The sequence below is a fragment of the Octodon degus genome, unplaced genomic scaffold (genome assembly GCF_000260255.1).
Source record: "Octodon degus isolate 3935 unplaced genomic scaffold, OctDeg1.0 scaffold00071, whole genome shotgun sequence".
NCBI lineage: Eukaryota > Metazoa > Chordata > Mammalia > Rodentia > Octodontidae > Octodon > Octodon degus.
The window spans coordinates 7,783,906-7,790,670 of record NW_004524647.1 but is presented as its reverse complement, the minus strand read 5'-3'; the positions used below and the strand labels follow the sequence as shown (position 1 = coordinate 7,790,670).

The 6,765-nt window shown below is 40.7% G+C and overlaps 1 pseudogene; it reads left to right on the top strand.

Annotated features, from left to right (window-relative positions):
- The window catches only part of LOC105742751, a 4,511-nt pseudogene extending 2,300 nt beyond the window's left edge, over positions 1-2,211 (top strand).
- Positions 2,212-6,765: the final 4,554 nt, after the last annotated feature.

Below are 6,765 nucleotides of genomic sequence, written 5' to 3'. Positions count from 1 at the left end.
CCTTCCTTTCTTTCTTTTCTTGGCAGAATCAGGGATTGAACTCAGGCCCTTGTGCTTGCCAGGCAAGCACTTATTCTACTGAGCCATCCCCCCAGCGCTGCCAGATCATTTTTACACAAACTTGTCTGTATAACATAAAACACTAGAGAGTTAAATCTTCTCAGTTTTTATAACCAGACATCACATTTGTATAACCAGGGACCATTCATAATTGTCAGATGGTTTTTAATATCATCTCAGTGTATCACTTTTATTTAAAAAAAGGTGTTTGAAAGAAAATGAGATATGTATGTTGCCCCGGATGTTTTTATAACTCTAGAATGATCTAGACTATGCGTAAGTTAACTTTTTATTGACTTCACAGGTTCCGTTTCTCTGCCTGTCTGCCTGCCTCTCTCTCTCTCTCCTCCCCCTCTCCCTTTCTCCCTATGTCCCTTCCCTCTTTCCCTCTCTCCCTCCCTCCACTTATGCTACTGTGCTATCTCCCCAGCCTCAGGTTCTATTTTTGACATTATGTGTGTGGTCCTTTCAGAACACATTTTTGATTTGTACACATTTCTGTAGCTTAACTTTTTTTTAATAAACAATCTGACCATAATGTTTTCGATTGCATTTTAAAAGTTGGGTGTGCTGTCACTGGCCTGTAATCCCAGCATTTAAGAGGCTGCTGATCTTTGTGAGTTTAAGGCCAACCTGAATTGTATAGTGTGACCTTGTCTTAAAAAAAAAAAGTAGGGGAGGCTGGCGGGACCCGCGCCCGCCGCAGCTGCTTGTTACCCGGCCCTGCGCGCCCCGCTGCTGCTGCAGTCGCTGGCGGCCAGCGTGGGGCTACAGCCAGGAGTCTAAAACCACCTACCTGGAAGACCTCCCGCCACTTCAGGAGTATGAATTGTCCCCATCTAAGTTAGGGGAGGAAGTGGATGATGTGTACCTCATTCGTGCTCAAGGGCTTCCCTGGTTATGTACTGTAGAAGATGTACTTAACTTTTTCTCAGAGATGGGAAGCGCCGGGGTGATGCCTTGATTGAGATGGAGTTAGAGCAGGACGTGCAGAAGGCCCTGGAGAAGCACCGCCATGTACATGGGCCAGCGGTACGTGGAGGTGTATGAGATAAACAGTGAAGATGTGGATGCCTTAATGAAGAGCCTGCAGGTCAAAGCCTCCCTGCCAGTGAATGATGGTGTGGTTCGGCTGAGGGGACTTCCATATAGCTGCAATGAGAAGGACATTGTAGACTTCTTTGCAGGACTGAATATAGTGGACATCACTTTTGTGATGGACTACAGGGGCAGACGGAAAACAGGGGAAGCCTATGTGCAGTTTGAAGAGCCAGAGATGGCCAGCCAGGCCCTGATGAAACACTGGGAGGAGATTGGGAACCGGTACATAGAGATATTTCCAAGCAGAAGGACTGAAGTTCGAACACATGTTGGCTCTCATAAGGGAAAGAAAATGGCATCTTCTCCTACTTCCAAGTATATGACTGAGCCTGATGTTGTCTTTGAAGAACACGAAATAAATGAGGATATTGGACCTGTGACAACTTTTGAAAGTGAGAAGGAGATAGACTTTCCAAAGGAGGTGCCAGAGAAGTTTCCAGAGGCTGCTGATTTTGGAGCCACACCTTCCTCACATGTTGTACAAATGAGAGGCCTGCCTTTCCATGCCAACGCGCAGGACATCATACATTTTTTTGTGCCACTGAAGCCTGTGCGGATTACCATGGAGTACAGCTCTGATGGCAAGGCCACTGGCGAGGCTGACATGCACTTTGACAGCCACGAGGATGCTGTGGCGGCGATGCTCGAGGACCGGTCCCACGTGCACCATAGGTATATTGAACTATTCCTGAACTCATATCCGAAAGGAAAATAGGACTTCAGGGTTTCTAGATAATAAGGGTGAAGAAAGCATTTCATTTGCATATGTTTCTTGGACATGGGATGTCAAGTTCCAGTTTTGTGGCAGCAGCTGCTAGAGTAAAGGTTTTGAGGTTTTTTTGGGTTGATTGCATCTAAGACAAATTTGTAGTGGACTGATTAGAAAAAGAAAGATGCAGTTTGGGATTCTGAAATGAACCACAAATTAATACTTTTTGGTTAAGCTGCCCAAGATCTGGTTAAAAGAATCTGGTCTTTATTTTATATAATTATAAACAGTTTATATTCATAGAGGATATATTACCCAGTGTAAAGACTACATATTTTTATTCAGCGGTATTTGTTAAAATTTTTCTCCCACTTAAAAAAATCACCTTTTTAAAGTTTTGGTTTTTTGCCTATGAATTAAGAGCTTTGATATAAAACCTCTCAAGGGGTTATGATAATGACCTATTTTAACAACTCACCAAAGCAGGAAAGGGTTTTAGACTTCTAAACCAATAGGGTTTCAGAAAATAGTTTTAATTGTAGCTTTACTTGGTTACTTAGATCTGGGTAGGAATTGAAAAAACACACGGTGAGTGTAAGACAGTTTGGCAGTTTTATGTCTTTTAGAAGTGTGTTGCCTTCTAAGCCTGTGCAAAGCCTTTTTAGCATTGGTGCCTGTCTACTTAAGGGGAAGTCTGGTCTAAACTGAAAGGTTATCTAGCCTCTTACCCTAACTTTTTTTGGTTTTGGATAAACCTTAACTGTTTGTTAGCATTGCAACTGCTAAGTGATACATACACTGTGTCAAAACAGTCTAGATTGGGAAGAACCTTAATGGTTTCCTTTGACTTTAAATCAGATGCAGGAATGCAACTTCCTCTTTTGCTTCTTTAGTGGGGTAGCACAGCCTATATCTTAGAACAAGTAGCGTGCCTTGATTAGGTAAAAATAGCATTTACTGCATAATTGTGTGAGGGCTACAGGTAAGCTGCACTTCTGTACACTGTGGCATTCCCCTCTGCTTCTGTATTAGACAGCTTGCTATTTTCAGAACTGGACCAGACGGCTGACTTCCAAATGTCATTAATAAACTAACTCTGTATGCATCTGTGTCAGAGAAAAAAAAAAGTATATATCTTTTGAGAACTATTTTTCAATAAAAATTATTTTATTCAAATTAATTCATACTGCTCTGCCTAATTGCTGCTCATTTATTTTATTGCTGTATAAAATTCTATTGTATGAATATAGTATCAAAATTTATATATTGATTATCCTTGTTTTCAGTAAGTTTGTTTCTTAGTTTTGGTGGTGCTGGGATTGAACTCAGAGCTTCACACAGAGCTACATCGCCAGCCTTTTTAAATTTATTTTGAGACAAGGTTCTCACTAAATTTCCACACTGGTCTTGAACTTGCTACCTTGCTACCTTGAGTGCTGGGATTATAGGCCTGTGCCCACACACCTGGATTCCCATGTTTTGCTAGTTAGAGCAGTGCTTCTGCAAAGGCCCTATAGCTGTCTCTGGTACACATCATTTTTTTTCATCAGTGCAATTGGTAGGTATTGGTGTTGGCTTTACAGATATTTAGCTTTACAGAGCTAAAAGTAAATTATCCAGAGTGATTTTACCAATTTACAATCATATAAGATCAGTGGATAAGAGATTTAATTTAGCCGAGCATGGTGGTACATGCCTGTAATCCTAGGATGTGGGAGGCTGAGGCAGGAGGATCGCTGTGAGCCCAAGGCCACCCTGAGCTGCATAGTGAGTCTGTCTAAAAAAAAAAAAGGTTTAGGGGAGAGAGATTGTTTAGTGACATCCTTTCTAGCACTTACTATTGTCATTTATCTTAATTTGTGCAGAGTATAGAATGACATATTTTTATTTAGCATGTCTCAGAATCCTATTAATGTGCTTATTAGTCACAAATATTTCCTTTTAATCTTTCTCTTTTTTTTTGGTGGAACTGGGGATTGAACTCAGATCCTTGCGTTTGCCAGTCAAGCGCTTACCCTACTGAGCCATCTCCCTGGCCCCATATTTCTTTTTAGATGAAATGCATCATTTTAAATGTTTTGGTCTATTTGGTATCTTACTGATTTGTAGACATTTTTTGTATTCTCAGTACAATCTTTATAGTGGTACTAATGTTTATCTGAAAAATATTTCTCCCATTTTTCCAACATTTATTGTGGCGCATTTTGATAATCAGACACCTTTTACAAAGTCAGATATATTAGCTTTCATAATACTGTTTTCTGTGCTTTGTTAAAGAACATCTCTCTCTGGAAGCTAAAAAGTTATGTTTTCAGATTTTAGTCACTGGCATGAATAAAATACAATATAAGCTAGGAATTCTATTTTTATTTTTATTTTATTTTACATAGGATTTTTCCAGATTCCAAAAAGGTACCATTATCACCTCTACTACATACTTGTGAAATTAATACAAGCCTCAATGAGTTTGGCAGTGTCCACTCTGCTGTTCAAGTGTTGGTGTCACTGTTCTTTGAAAATCTGACACAACTGTAAAATTATGTGAGCCTAGAATTTTCTCTGTGAGAAATAGAACTACTACTTTGATATGACTGGATTTTTCAAGTTCTTTAATTCTTTTTTCTGGATTGTTTTGTTTTTGAGTCAAGGTCTCACTATGTGGCCCAGGCCTGCCTCCCAAGTGCTGAGATCACAGGCATGTGCCACCTGTGATTCTTCTTGAATCACCTTTGCCAGTTTTCTCTTTTATAAATTTGTGTATTTTGCCTGAGTTTTAACTTTGTCCCTTTGATGGTTTTCAAATTCTTAGTATCTCATACTGTATTTCATTCATAATGTCATTAATTTGTTCTTAAGCACCCTTCCTCCTTTATGACTACTCTCTGGAAGCTTTGTTGTCTTTTTTTTTTTTTTTTAGCTTTGTCTTCTTAAAGAACCATCCTTTACAAATAGCTCAGCAGATTAAAGCCCCTGAGGCATGCTGAGCTGGCAATTGAGACTGGGCATGGTGGCACGCACTTGTAATCCCAGCTCTTGGGCACTGTAAACGGGCAGATCACTGAGTCTGATCTAGTAGTGAGACCCTGAACATCCTGTAGATCCTTCCAAAAAGAAAAAAAAAATCCTTTGGCTTTAATATTTTTTCTTTTTCTTTTTGTGGTACTGGTGATTGAATGTAGGGCTTTGCACAGTAAAACTTTCTACCACTGAGCTATTCTTCAACACTCATTTCTGTTTTTCCTGATTCCACTCATCTCTCTTTAGATATCATTCTTCTTTCTTGAAGTTGATTCTCTTTATTTTTGTCCTCATTTTCTGAGATGGAGTCTTACAGTATAGTCCATTGTGGTGCCTCTACCAGGCCCTTGCACTGTGCCATTTGTGTCTCAGACCCAGCTGATGATGGGCAGAACCAGGTGTCACAATAAGCCTCATCTTTAAGTTGTAGATGCTGGTTATTATGTCCTAGCAATGAAAAATAACTAATAGATGGTATAGTTTCAGCATGCTTCCTCTGTCATCTGTGTTTCTTGGAAATTGCCTGGGATCTAGAGCCATCCTCAAATTATTATGCCTGTTCAATAGGACTTTATTTAGTGATGTGTTCTTTGGAGTCATACAATGCCTAGTTTACCTCTTTTTTGAAATGATAGTGTCTGATGCTTCTCCTCTCTAAATTATTCTTTGTGGCTGCAAATTGGTGATGCTCTAATTTTTTCATCTTTGGGGTTTCTTCTCTGCTTTTTTTTTTTTTGTAGTACTGGGGATTAAACTTGGGGCCTTGCACTTGCCAGGCAGGCCCTTATGCCACTGAGCTGTATCCCCAGCCCTAGTGGGAATATTTTCATTAAAAATGCTTCTCTTTCTATTTTACTTTTTCTCTCATTGCTGAGACAAAAATACCCAATACCCAAAGTTAAAGGAAGAAATTTTTATTTCGCTTACAGTTTTTAGACGTCTCAGTCCATAATCAGCTGGCTTCAAGGCAGGGTGGCCTGTGGCTGAAAGGCATCATGGAAGACAGACTGCTTATGGCAGGCAGAAGACAGCAAAATGAGCAAGCAACCAGTAATGAGAAGTGAGTGACCACAGCTGCTTCTGACTCATACCTTTTTTAATGTATTTGACATAGGGTCTCTCTGTGCAGCTTGGACTCATAATGACCCTTCTGTGTCAGCCTCCCCAGTGCTGGGATTACAGGCATGCTTCACAACTCCTCAGTAGCTGGCTCAGCGTGCCTGGGGCTGGGGCCTGCACAGCATGTGGTACCCAGTACCAAATTCTGGTCTCAGTGCTTGCCTAAGTAGGTGCTTAGTCTGCTGAGCTATCTTGCCAGTCCTGACCTCTGTATTTTATCCAAGCTACTTGCCATTAGGGTGAATAGTGCTTACATCTTTGTTTATTTTTATGTGTAAATTATTACAATAAAAGACACATTACTTTTAATCCCCCACAGGATACTTAAAATATTCCCCTTACCTTCGGACATATTTATCGCATCATACTTGGCGATGTCTCTTTTGCTGTAGTAAGTTTGAAAACTAAACACTCACTGTTTTTTGATCACCGCTTGTACATAATTACAAAGGAAAAGAGGATAACTTTATAATGAGATCATCTGGCAGACACCATCTATCATGGTTTGCGTCTGTGTCTCCCCAAGTCTCATGTGCGCATAGAGCTTTTGAGGAAGTGACTGGCTCATGGGTGTGTGATGCTCAGTGGGTTAGTCCAAAGATGAATTTATAGCCAAATGTGATACTGGGAGGTGCAGCCTGGTTGGAGGAGCTCGGTCACTGGGGTATGGCCTGGAAGAGCCTGTCTACCTCCCTCCTCGATGTCTCTGCTTTCAACCCCCATGTGCCGTGAGCTCTTTGTCCTACGCCAGGCCCCTC